We start from the raw sequence: 14,213 nt of genomic DNA, 5'->3' as shown, positions 1-14,213 counted from the left end.
TGGAAAAGGCATTAAATCTATAAACAAATCTTACCCTTATTTACTATGCCTTTTCTACTAATTTCCAATAACTGCCCACCCCAGCCCTCCTTCTGTCTTTTGTCTTTACCTGAAAATGGCATTTAAGGTAGTAAATTCACCATCTCAGGAAGTCACTCAGTTTTTTCTGGTTATTCCCCAGAAATATGAAGTTTACATGTTAATAAATTTCTGTTTTTCTCCTGTTAATCTATTATGGGGCTAGGCAGTGGGGTAGTATAGGATGGGGGGGGCAGGTCTCAGCCCAGAATTCAAAAGGGCAGAGGGGAAGTTATTTTTCCTCCTCTACATAACCAAAGGAATTTGGAGATTTTAAGAGAATAATAAACTTAACTTCCTGTCAGGGAGACAGTATGGATCAATACTATTTCCAAGTTTCAAAATACATACATTAGAATGTTTCTAACAGAAAGTTCCTACAACAGATTTAACCAATTTTAAGAAAATAAACCACAGGACAATCATTATACATTTTCCAAAGAGAGTTTTTCCTCTAATTATCAATAAATGAAAAAAAGGATTAAGCTGACACTACAAAAAGTCTCATTTAATGATATCCTTTTATAGTATATGTTTACAACATTTATTTTTCTTTCTGCATTGCACAGAGTACTTATTTTCTACTGAGGGTTCCATTTAAATTCTTCTATTGGCCAATCCACATGATTGCTAAGGAATCCATCCTTAATACTATTATATGTATCAAGCCTCCACTAGCAGTGCTGTGTCCCCCAATCTCCTCGAAACACATTATATTAGATACTAAGATTCTCAGAAATCTGTAAGAAAAGCATCTTCAGAAACATTTCACTTAAGCGAGCCTTTGCCTTCTTGGGATGTTTCTTTGAAAAAGATAATTTAGAAATCACTCATTTTTTCTGGTTCTCTCCCATGGACACATGATAAAAAAAAAATTATTGGAGGGTATTCCACATTTTTCAGATTGGAAAGATGCAAACTAATAAAGGTCCAGACACTTGTTCCATGGGGCTCCAAGGAAACAAAATGTAGTTCTTATTAAATATTTCTCAAAAATCTAGTTACAATGTTACCTTTATCTGAAAAATTAGATTACATGAAATATTTTATGTATAAAAGATCAGGAAATCATTTGTCTTGTAAATGATTCATTCAGAATGACAAAGGAAATTACGAAAGTGACCAGCTCTTGTTTTGAAGAACAGCTGGCATTGGGAGAAACAGGTATTTTGTGATTTTGAAAAATGACTTAGTTCTGAGCAGTGATTGAAGAACCAGGCAAGTCCTGTAATGACCCCCTTCATCCAAAGAAGACAATAAAATCTGTAAATCTGTGTGTGTGTGTGCTCAGTCACTCAGTCGTGTCTGACTCTTTGAGACCCTATGGACTGTAGCCCTCCAGGCTCCTTGTCCACGGGATTTCCCAGGCAAGAACACTGGAGTGAGTTGCCATGTCCTCCTCCAGGGGATTTTCCAGACTCAGGGGTTGAATCCGCATCTCCTGTGTTTCCTGCATTGGCAGGTGGATTCTTTACCACTGACCCACCTGGGAAGCCCTATTAAAATCTGTACTGACCCCATCAAAAAGTGTCCAGCCAAATGATCTCACTTTAAAGAACTCTGTATACACACACACACACACACACACACACACATGTGCGCGCACACACTAACACCCCTCATCACCACCATCATGTTGGAGAACAGCAATCTCAGCAGTACAGATTTGAGTGCTAACTAAACCTCCTATCTGGGAGGTCCTTATACCCTAGTGTTGTCATCTAACCCCAAGTCAGGTTCTTTGCAGGGCACTGGCTTTGGTACCACAGAGCACTGCCATTTCCAGCACTGCCAGTTTCTTTAACCTTTAAGAGAACACAGAAGAGGCATTCAAACCAACAAGTAGAGAGATGTCCTGGCAGTCTAATTTCAAAGTAGATTTCATATCAGAGTCTTTTATGGTTTTTTAAAAGAAGTATTTTATGCCTCTCTGATAGAAACCTCCAACAGAAGTAGCTTCTGTCTGATAAATAGCATAGAAAGGGAAACAATAAGTCAAAAGTGAAGGGAGGAGGGAGAAATTATTTAGTTGCAATAGGCAACACACAGTGAAAACAAGAGACTATTGAAGTTTACAAGAATCATCTATATTTATTCTGGTAAAGACTTTTCTCACATCAGCACTTTAAATACCACTGTAAAATGCTGACAATGACTACGTGAATGCTGCTATAAAAAATTAAATTTCCCAACTAATGGGTTTCAAAGGTGTTTCCGCTCCTGCCTTACATACACACACATACATGCACACACACACAAAGGAACATTTCGGGTATCTCAGTTAGGAGTTCCCAAAGTCAGCCATACTGCATGGAGGGAAAATGTCTATACTTCTACCATCATTACTACAAGAAAAAAGTTAAAGAAGAAAGAATGTGAGCCATAACACACTAACCTGAGGCCAGAGGCTTAGTGTGCCAGGCTTCTAATTAGAAGCAGTGAGTTGGAGCAGTTGTCAACCTGTATTTTGGAGTCAGATCATACAGAACTGAATCCTATCTTAGTCACTGGGTGACTAAGGCTAGTAACTGAACCTCCCTGAACCCCAGTTTCCTCACTGACAAAATGGTTACAGTCATGTACGTTATGGGAATGAAACGAATGAATCTGTACTAAGTTAGTACAGATTCTGATTCACAACAAAGCACTCAGTATGCAGAAGTGATTGCTATTATCACTACCATTATTAAGGACTGTCATGGAGCATCCTTCTTGGTTAAACAGATAAGAAGCTTAGGGAAATAAGTCACTCTGAAGAAAGACTTTGAGAAAATACAACTTGCCTAGTACTTCGTGCAAAACATACATGCACCTGACTTTATACCTTTGAAATTGGCATGTCTATTGCACAGATGACAGAGCCTGGGCAGGATCTGAAATCTCAACAGAAGACTTGTAAGAAGTGTAACCTCACTGGTTTTAAAAAGTAACTTGGTAATTTTGGAATGAATAGAATTCTCTAAACTTTTCTTCTCAAAATGTGGCCCATGGGCCAGAACAGCAACATCACCTGGGAACTTTAAAAAAGTATTTATTTATTTATGTACTTGGCTGCATCAGGTCTTAGTAATGGCAGGCGGGCTCTTCTCTACTTATGGCATGTGAGCTAAGTAGTTGCGGTGTGCAGCGTTAGCTGCCCCCATGGCATATGGGATCTTAGTTCCCTGATAAGGGATCGAACCCACGTCCCCTGCATTGGAAGGTGGATTCTTAACCACTGGACCACCAGGGAAGTCACAACCTAGGAACTTCCTAGAAATGCAGAATCCCAGGCCCCACCCCTAATCCACTAAACCAGATTTTTTAACAAGATCCCTTGGCAATTTGTATGTACATTAAAGCTCAAAAAGCACTTCTGTAGACCACAAAGTTTAATGTACAGCTTAACCCATTTTAGTTGTGTTTCTGTGATCTTTGCTATATAATAAAACACTCTAAAACTAGGGACTTAAAACAATAAGAACAGTGACCATTTACTTGTCCTACTTTCTCCAGTTTGGACAGGGCTCAGGGGGACAGTTCATCTCTCTGCGCCATGTGGTACTGACTGGGGCCATCCTGCGGGGACTGCAAGATCCAAGCTGGCTTCCCTCCCCTCCATGCCCCTCGCCTGGTAGGACTGGGGCAGCTGAGGGTTGGCTGGGCCTCTATCCATATCTTTGTAGTCCTCCAGGACTCCTTTCCCAGTGGCCTCTCTCTTGCTGCATACTCAGACTTCTTTAAGTGATGACACAGGGCTCTAAATATTGTTATCACAAGGCAATGGCACCCCAGTCCAGTACTCTTGCCTGGAAAATCCCATGGACGGAGAAGCCTGGTAGGCTGCAGTCCACAGGGTCGCTGAGGGTCGGACATGACTGAGCGACTTCACTTTCACTTTTCACTTTCATGCACTGGAGAAGGAAATGGCAACCCACTCCAGTGTTCTTGCCTGGAGAAACCCAGGGACCGGGGGAGCCTGATGGGCTGCCGTCTATGGGGTCGCACAGAGTCGGACACAACTGAAGTGACTTAGCAGCAGCAGGCAACCTAAAGTCTGGACTCAGAACCGACATAGTGTTATTTCTGCCATTTCCTAATGGCCAAAAAAAGTCAAAAGGCCAACCAGAACTCAAAGGGAGAAAAAAAGGACTTCATCCCTTGATGGGAGAAGAGGCACACACAGACAGTAAGGGAAGACTTTATTGGCAAACTTCTTCTCAGACCATTACCACAAGGTGTCCATTCCTTTTCTACTTCCTTCATCTTCCTGCTCCCGTGATTGGTAAAACATCCACTTCATTTCAATTACACAATTATATACATGCCCCCTTGGGAGCATAAGGAATTTTAAGACCTGACATCTCCCTTCAAGGATCTTATTATAATAATACTAGTGAAATAAAGCATGTGTATCTTAAAATTTTAATAACAATAAAATATTACTTTAATAAAATATGTAAGTAGCAATATAAGACAATAATAGAAATGATTGCCTGAGGCTATGAACCATTCATTTAATTAATTGTGTTCACAGTAATCACTCCGAGTGTTTAGGGAGGAGCATGAAAGTGGAGGAAAGAGACCATGGAAAAGGAGGGATGTATAGCCTGAGGAAGACTTGCAAAGAAAGAGTTAGATGGATTTCTAAAAGAAAAAAAAAAAGCCCAATGAAACATACTTGCAGGATAACAGAACCAAGGAGCCAAGGGAATGGGGTCACAGGGACAAAAGGCCAAAAATGAGTGTCTCTCCATGTTCTTGAGTGATGATTGTAAATTCAGTGTTCCTGAAGAAACTTCCGGCCTCATAACGTCCACCTTTATGTTTCCCCTTGGATATGTTCATAAGCCATTTGTGGGATTCCCACCTGCAAAGTAACCTTATATTAATAATGAAGTTTTTTTGTTTGTTTGTTTGTTTTACTAACCATATAAATTTTACTGTACCTTCTTGGGGAGGAAAGGGAGGAAGGACAAACAAACAGAAATGTGGGCCTCGTCAAATGGCAACTTGTAAACTTCACTATTCATTGTATTAGCACTTCTGGTATTGTTAAGCAGCAACTTGTAAATTTCACTCTCCCTTAGGAAATAAAAATGGAATGAAAGGTACTGCTTAGAAGAAACATATAAATTTCAATCTCCACTGCAGGAAAATAAGCTCTGATTACACTGCATAGTTCATACACCTCAAAGTGCCAAACACTTGTTTTATTATACATTCATGTATAATCAGTTGGTTTTCCAGCAAAAGAGAAAGAAATTTATAAGTTGTTTAAATTCCTTAGAAATGTATTTTCCTTCCTTCTCTTTTTTCCTCCTCCATTCCCCCCAAAACATAATATGAGCAATGGGGTTTCTGAATGTTACCACTCATTAATTCTTTTTATAACAATGATTAAAATGATTTTAAACATTGTTCTCGGGCTTTATGATATCACATATAATAGGAATGACATAGTTTTAGGCCATATATTTCGAATAACAGTTCTTTAACATATTGAAGGTAGAGAGAGCTTTTTAAAAGTTAGTAATAAGCATCATTATTGGCTCAGCTGGTAAAGAATCCGCCAGCAATGTGGTAGACCTGAGTTCGATCCCTGGGTTGGGAAGATCTCCTGGAGAAGGGAAAGGCTACCCACTCCAGTATTCTGGCCTGGAGAGTTCCATGGACTACATAGCCCGTGGGTTTGCAAAGAGTCGGACACGACTGAGCAAAGAGTTCGGAAAGTCGGACACGATTTCGCTTCACTTCTCTTCACTAGTGTTTAATTTCTATTTGATGTTGAAAAGGACCAGGCCTATGACTCTGGAAGTTCCTCAGTATTTTCACAAATGGACCTGTTAGAAACCCAGAGCCAGTGGATTTGAATGATTTTACCATTTATTCAAACAAGTTTCTAAATAGTTCACCTGGACAGGAAGGATCGGAACATTGGAAAAAAGTGGCAGAGCTATATTCTGTAGAGTCATGGCAAGAAATAAAGGAAGAAGGGGAGTCGCCATCTCATTACTGAAAGTGTCAGTGCAATGATATCCTAATAAAAGGTGTTTGAACAGAAATTATAAAATCCCATACTGAGAAAACTCTCATAAGAGAAGTTAGGTGCAATACAGCCAAGAATCAACCAATGACATCTTCATGTCAAGGGAGGAGTAAAATATACCAACACTATAATTTTCTTAACTTATAATTTTTGAATAAATAGTATTGTTCTTTAGTCACTAAGTTGTGTCTGACTCTTTTGAGACCCCATGAATTGTAAGCCTCCAGGCTCCTCTACCCATGGGATTTCCCAGGCAAGAATACTGGAGTGGGTTGCCATTTTCTTCTCCAGGGGATTTTCCTGACCCAGGGATTGAATCCACATCTCCCATACTGGCAGGCAGATTCTTTACCGCTGACCCACCAGGGAAGCCCTAGATGATATATACAAGAAGTAGGTAATTAATTGAAATAATACCAAAGTACTAATGTACAGTGAAAAATAAGTCTTCTGACCCATGCTTTTAACAATCCTTTGTGCAGTCTTTAACACATGCATGTATAAATATATATACATATACTTTAAATTTCTATGACCACAAATAACAGCATATTCCAACCATTTTTTTCCACTCAGAGATGGTTCTATATGGAAACATGCTTTATAACGACTTAATTATATTACAGTGTATAGATATTCTAGAGCTTCCCTGGTGGTTCAGAGGTTAAAGTGTCTGCCTGGAATGAGGGAGACCTGGGTTCGATCCCTGAGTCAGGAAGATCTCCTGGAGAAGGAGATGGCAACCCACTCCAGTACTCTTGCCTGGAGAATCCCACGGAGGGAGGAGCCTGGTAGGCTATAGTCCATGGGGTCACAAAGAGTCAGACACGACTGAGCCACTTCATTTCATTTCACTTCACTTCACTTCATAGATATTCTATAAATTTATTTACTTAATTCCTTATTTCTTGGGCATTCAAACTATTTTAAATCATTTCTTATGAAGCAAAATGCCATGATGAATATTTTTGTACATAGATTTTTGTGCATCTGGTGACTATATTTCTAAGATAAATTACTAGAAATGAAACTGTTAGGTCAAAGGGTTGTATGCATTTTATTTTGATAGTTATGGCAAAACAGCTTTCCAAAGACAATGAACCAATTTATACTTCCATTCATGATACCAATATATCCTGCACTGAAGGAATTCCAAAATAACCAAAGGTTCACCATTCTTTTTTCTGCCAACTGACCGTTTCTCTCTGAAATGAGGGTTGGGGATAAATATCATCTACTTTCTCTTATAAATATAGGCAGGTTATAATTATTATTACCTAAGATTCAAAGCCATTTCATTACCTACTGCACCACTCTGTCCTCACTGTCCTATAATTCTAACTGGTCACATAGATCTTTAATTTGCAGATCTCCTCAGAATACAGATTATCTGCATTCTGCAGGCATCTGCAAAAAGCCATCCGCAAGTGCATATTTCATGGCTGAATATTTTTACATAACATCAGCTGGAGCCCATCATTCCAGTATTCTCGCCAAGTGTCACAACCTGCTCTATTATATCAATAAGCAGTTTCAATTAGTCATTTTCTCCCCATGGTGACGACAGCTATAATAGTATGCAGTGGTCTGATGAAGTTTGTAATACAAAGTACAGATGGGGATATTAGAAGGAAGAGGATACAAAATTAGAATAGCATAAAAGAATTCCACCTCCCAAATAGTCATTTGGGGAAATGACAACATTTCTAACACAGTATTCAAGAATGAATACAAAAATGCAATTACTTTTGAAAAAGATGGATAAATAAATTCACCATGGGAACACATTCTTGTCCCAGATAGAACTCTGGTTTTTATTGACTAATTAGTCATTCATTAAGTGTCATCTCAAAAACAACTGTAAATAAAAGAATATTTGGTAAATAGAAAAAAAAAAAAAAAACTTGTCTTAAATAGAGTTAGAAGATGGAAATAAATGCCAAAAGAGAATGCTACTTTGAAAGCGTTGTACAGTAGTAAATAAAGTAGAAGGCATCACAGTTGGCTCTTCTCTAAGAATTTATCCTAATGCTTAAGTTTGCATCTTGTCCACTAGGATCCCTGGGCTCCAAGCCACAACCCCCCAGCATATCTGGCACTGAGCCATGCCTTCCTAACTGACCACCTGCCTCTCTTGTCCTTTTCAGTCTCTTCTTTCCAGAGCAGCTGAAACTACTTTGTAAAAACATAAATCAGCTCATGTTATATCTTTCTTTTCAGTCTCCCCATAGTTTCCCTTACAATAAATATCTAAAAGCTTCACCATGGTTGAAAAGGTCCTACATAACCTCTCCAATGACATGTCCCGTTGCTCCCTCCTCATCCCCACACTGGCCTCCAACAGGCACAGTCCCAACTCAGATCCTCAGGCCTTATTACTGCTTCTAACTGGAATGCTTCTCCTGCAAATATTCACATGAGACCCCCCTTCACTTTAATCTCATTCATCCTCAAATGTCACCTCATCAGAGAGGTATTCTCTGACCACCCAATCTAAAAAGCAACCCAAAGCTCTAACAATGCATGCTGATTTACTTTTACTTTCCTTGTACCACTTATTCCACTATACATTATATATATATAAAAATATATGTATATATTATATACATATGTATATAAATATATATATTTTTTGTAATAATTTATTATTTCATCTCCTTCTAGAATGTAATTTCTATGAAGGCAAGAAGAAGCAAAAACACAAACTGTGCATCCCAACCAGACATAAAATCATACTGTGACTGTGAATTATATGCATAGTTGACAAAACATCATTTAACTTAGTTTAGGTCAAATTCATTCAACAAAGCAAATATATAATGAAATTCTAATTATATATGAGGCTATTACATATCATATTTATAGTACATATTACATTTTATAATACATATAATGAATGTATAATATAATGAACATTTAATTATACATGGTATTCTACAAGCACAGGTCCCATTGTCTATTCCTAGAGACAGAACTGTGCACAATTTTTAGGAGACAAGACACAAAATATAAACTACTGAAATACCAAATCAAAACACTAACAATCAGAAGTAGGCAGATAATAAATGTTAGGAAGTTCAGAGGAGAGCGTTGTATAGGCTAAGATGGTAAAGGAAAGTTTCAAAAAGAAAGATGGAGATGATCAAGAAAAGGAAACTACAGGAAAGGCATTCCAGTTGATAAAAACAGCTTATATCAATGATCCTCAAACTTCAGGGCATGGAACCCTAGTGCAATACAGTCCACTGATGGGGCTAAACAAAAACTAATAAAGTTATGTCCCTTTCAATTCACTTTTAATCTTTCTAATTCATCCAATGAGAAAGTATTTATTAGTAGTTAACACATCAAATTGGAGAAGGCAATGGCACCCCACTCCAGTACTCTTGCCTGGAAAATCCCATGGACGGAGGAGCCTGGTAGGCTGCAGTCCATAGGGTCGCTAAGAGTCGGACACGACTGAGTGACTTCACTTTCACTTTTCACTTTCATGCGTTGGAGAAGGAAATGGCAACCCACTCCAGTGTTCTTGCCTGGAGAATCCCAGGGACGGGGGAGCCTGGTGGGCTGCCGTCTATGGGGTCGCCCAGAGTCGGACACGACTGAAGCGACTTAGCAGCAGCAGCAACACATCAAATTAGTGCTAATATGTCAAAAAGACCCTCCTAACACTTGGCTAATATGAACAGTATGATTTTATTTTTGCTGTATTCTTCTTTAAAGCTTTACTCCCATATTTATTTTAAGAGATTCTGGCTTCCATTTATGGGAAAATATGTGAGTTTCCTTGTATATAAATTCATTTAAGAAAGTAAAGTGAGTTATTTTATTGCCAGACATTAAACCAATCCTAGACCAGGTGCTGGGACACTATTGGTCTGAACACAGCAGAGTCCAGCTTTAATGTTAAGTGAAGGGTGCTAAGGGGAGAAAAGCCTCATGACAGGCTAAAGATTTTGGAAAACATTCTGTAGGCCTATTTCCCAACTGGTTACAAATTCCTTGGAAAAATGCCCTTTTCACATGAGTGTAGCATGCCTCTCATATTTAAGATTGCATGAACTATATCATTGTCTATTCCATTATATAAAATTAAGGACAAAGTAGAAAATATCAAATATTACTTCATATTTTATGCAAATTATGTTTTGCCACTGATTTAGCCATATGAAACTCATCTCATCACCCTTTTCTGGGTCTGAAGCTGCTGTCTCTAAAAGTGCCATCTCACTGTGCTTTGTATTGGTTAGTGCTGGAGAAATCTTGAAAAGCATATGTACAAAACTTGTAAATTTTTATATTTTGGAACTTTGCTTCTTTGGGGTTGAGGCAAACTGGTCACCCCTCTGCCTGTGAGAGCTCTCTACAGTCTGTGGGCTAGCAGTGTGCTGATCTTTTAAAGTTTCTTTCCCTACCCAATCCCCCTTTTTTGATGAGGTTTCAGTGAGGTCTGTTAGGGGTGCATCCTGCAGCTTAATTGGCTTAAAATGTTCTCTCCTTTGGTGTGGTCTCTTTGGGGACCAATTGGGAGAAAAAAAACCAATAGTGTAACTGTTTTGATACTGAAAATTGATAAATGTCTTTTTGAAATAACCAGTCCCTCCAAAATAAATAAATCCAATATGACAAAAAAAAAAATATATATATAAAAGTACAACCATGACCACAGTTTTAACTTTTTAAACTTTTGCATCAGTTAGGATCGAGGCAAAAACAGACTATATGCAAAACACTCAACTGGGGTAATCTGCAGAACTATTTACAAAGCCCTGGGAATGGTGTAGGGAAACCAAGGGTTAATACAGTGTGTGGGGTTAAGGGAGGAGACCATTTATAAAGCCCACAGAGGAGTACCTTCCAGGCAGAGAGCAAAGTAGAAAGTGGGTATGCAGGGATGAAAGGCTTCCCTGGTGGCTCAGTCGGTAAAGAATCCGCATGCAATGCAGGAGACCAGGGTTCAATCCCTGGGTTGGGAAGATTCCCTTGGAGAAGGGAATGTTTACCCATTCCAGTATTCTTGCCTGGGAAATCCCATGGACAGAAGAGCCTGGTGGGCTACAGTTTATGGGGTTGCAAGAGTCGGACACAAGGGAAGATACACAGCACAGAAACAAGGCTATTTCCAAATGTTTCCTGGGTGTTTACTTATTACTGTCTAACCATTGGGATTCTCTGGTGGCTCAGATGGTAAAGAATCTGCCTGCAATGTGGGAGACTTGGGTTTGATCCCTGGGTTGGGAGGATCCCCTAGAGGAGGGCATGGCAACCCACTCCAGTATTCTTAGGCTTCCCTGGTGACTCAGTTGGTAAAGAATCTGCCTGCAGTGCTGGAGACCTGGGTTCAATCTATTAGCTAGCTATTAGCTTTAGGTTGGACTTTGGGCTACAGAGATTAAGAGTATATAGACAGCATAGACTTAAACGTTCGCTTGCCACTCATCAGTAATATGAGTTTCTTCAGAATTTAGTTTTTCTGATAAAATGGGGAACAACAGCAGTATTCACCATAAGACTGGTGTTAGAAGCTAATGAGTAAATGTGTATAAAACACTTGGCATAGCTTTGCCTTCAGTAAACATGTGTGGTGTCAGACAGTGGGAGAGAATCACGTTAGCCACCAAAACATTCAAGAGAAACCCTACAGGAGAAAAGCTTAAAACTGTTTAAATTTTCCAAAAGGAAAAAAAATACTGTTTAAACTCCATTAACTGAATAGTGAGTGATAACATAGTAAAAGTTGCTCCGTCATGTCCGACTCTTTGTGACCCCATGGACTGGTCCATGGAATTCTCCAGGCCAGAATACTGGATTGGGTAGCCTTTCCCTTCTCCAGGGCATCTTTCCAACCCAGGGATAGAACCCAGGTCTCCCACACTGCAGGCAGATTCTTTACCAGTTGAGCCACAAGGGAAGCCCCTATTAACTTAATAGTTCACATTATTTGGCAAAAAAAAAAAAAAGAGGACCCAAATAATTTATTTTATTGATAAAATATCCTTAAGGAATATAAAGCAAGAAAATTATTTAGACTAGTAGAGGTAGATAAGGGTGATGGTTGTGGTAGTTGGTGGTAGTCGTGGTGGTGGCACGGAGTCAACAGTAAAGAGCTTCTGAAGAAGGAGATAATGAGAATGAGACCAATTTGAAGCCCAAGAGGAGTGAGCTAAGGAAACAGGTGGGTGAAGACGGAGCAGAGGCCACTCACGCCTCTGGGGAAGCCCTAGGCCCTGGAAAGAGGAAATACTACAGGTTCAATGAACCATATGATCTAGATGTGAAATAGTAAAGGGAATTTGGGGAAGACTGCAGCTGGAGAGATAGAAAGAATGCTCAGCCATGCTTAAAGAGTTTGAATCACATTTTTCATGTGGGCAGTAAGAAGCCTTAGAAGGATTTTAAGCTAGGAAAAGACATAACCCCATGATCAGATAGTCATAGTAAACCACAGCTACAGGGAATGGGGAGCCATGGAAGAGTTTTGAATCAAGGAGTGGATAAGAAAAATAGTTTCCAACTTACTTTTATTTCATTTTAGTGAATGCTTAAAACTAGAATTGTTATAACAAATGGTTTATAAAACATAACACATAACTTTTCCTCGGGTTAAATATATACATGTATGTTCATTCGGTAACTCATTCATTCATTAAGAGATTTAATGAGCATACTTCCCTGGTGGCTCAAATGGTGAAGAATCTTCCTGCAATGCAGGAGACCCAGGTTCAGTCCTTGGGTCAAGAAGATCCCCTGGAGAAGGGAATGGCTACCCACTCCAGTATTCTTGCCTGGAGGATCCCATGGAGAGAGAAGCCTGACAGGCTACAGTCCTAGAGTCACAAAGAGTCAGACACAACTGAGTGACTAAAACTTTGACACTTTTCCTTCACTTTACATAATAAACATACTGGGAACTGTGCTTAGATAGACAGGAGAAGAAAACTCACAAATAAGCAGTATAAAAAGTGCTAAGATTTGAAAGGCAAAGGATATTTCTGAATGGTGAGTAAAAAATTCCCAAGGTGAGGGTAAGCAGAGAATATATGATAGAATATATTCCAGGATGGTTAGAACATATGTAGCGTTGAAACACTCATTCAATAAGAATTTAGTGAACACCTACTATGCGCTAGCATTGTGAAGCCATTGGTGACACAGTGATGAATGACAAAACACTTAAAAGATGACAAGAGTAACTTTTATCATTGAAGACAATGTTACATTGATTATCAGAGTGCATAAGGAAGAAAATCAGAAAAGTAAAGAGCAGTGCCTTAATTTAAGGAGGCTTGGAGTGGCAATAAAAATATTTTAAATTAAAACTCCTCTACTGAGAATAGACAGTCTTCGAAAGCATGTGTAAACTGTAAATGAATTACTTGCAAATATGTTAGTGATATTAGAGCTTTTAAAATTACATAACTTTTGAAATGTCAAATAACTTTGAATGTCAAGTGCTAACTCCCCCCAATCAAAAAAAAAAAAAACAACTTACAATCATGAATTGTCTAGCTGATCCCAAATCAATCCCAAATTTTAACCAACTTAAAAGGGAAATGCCCATTCTTTACACTGATTAGAAGAAATGCCTCACATGTGGTTAAGTCTCTGCTTTGACTTCATAGAATCTTGATGCTGATACGGACCCAGGAAGTCAGCTACAGTCCATTTAGCGCAGCCTGAGAAGGGAAGAAAATAGTATTCCCTGCCCAACACCAACTTTTCCAGCTCAGCCCCTGATGGTGCCAAGACATCACAGTGTAATAATGGTAATTTAATAATGCCGTCAGCCAGGCTCTGCCCACATTAGAAAGCTCGGGAAAATAAATGAGGCTTGCAAGCCGAGCAGAGGGAGACTTCTCCAGGCGGTGCCTGCAGCAGGGAGATACCTGGTAATGAAATACCCGCTGACTCCATTCATTATACAAGAGGTAAACCTTAAAAGGGGGTCTGGAAAGGTGAAGCTCTCAAAATGGAAATAAATAAATAAGCTCACCTGCCATAGCAAGATCTCCGAAAATGACTTGAAAGGACTGCCCGGAGAATTTCCCAGGAGATGTGGTAAAGTTTCATCCGACGTCAGGGGAGGTAATTATGTGCTTGGGCACAT

General features: G+C 39.2%; 1 long non-coding RNA gene across 4 annotated transcripts in view; it reads right to left on the bottom strand.

Annotated features, from left to right (window-relative positions):
- The window catches only part of LOC138984687 (uncharacterized), a 583,105-nt gene that overhangs the window by 249,590 nt on the left and 319,302 nt on the right, over positions 1-14,213 (bottom strand). For 2 of the 4 annotated variants that reach the window (XR_011461953.1, XR_011461952.1), the window contains one exon: positions 4,317-4,927. The exons of the other annotated variants lie outside the window; for them this stretch is intronic. This is a non-coding gene — a long non-coding RNA (uncharacterized lncRNA). Of the gene's footprint in view, positions 1-4,316; positions 4,928-14,213 lie in introns of those variants that run through there. 4 annotated transcript variants of the gene reach the window in all.

This window comes from Bos mutus, chromosome 22, assembly GCF_027580195.1.
Source record: "Bos mutus isolate GX-2022 chromosome 22, NWIPB_WYAK_1.1, whole genome shotgun sequence".
NCBI classification, from domain to species: Eukaryota; Metazoa; Chordata; class Mammalia; order Artiodactyla; family Bovidae; genus Bos; species Bos mutus.
Note: the sequence above shows the minus strand (reverse complement) of the source record. Positions and strands in the feature narration are given on the sequence as shown.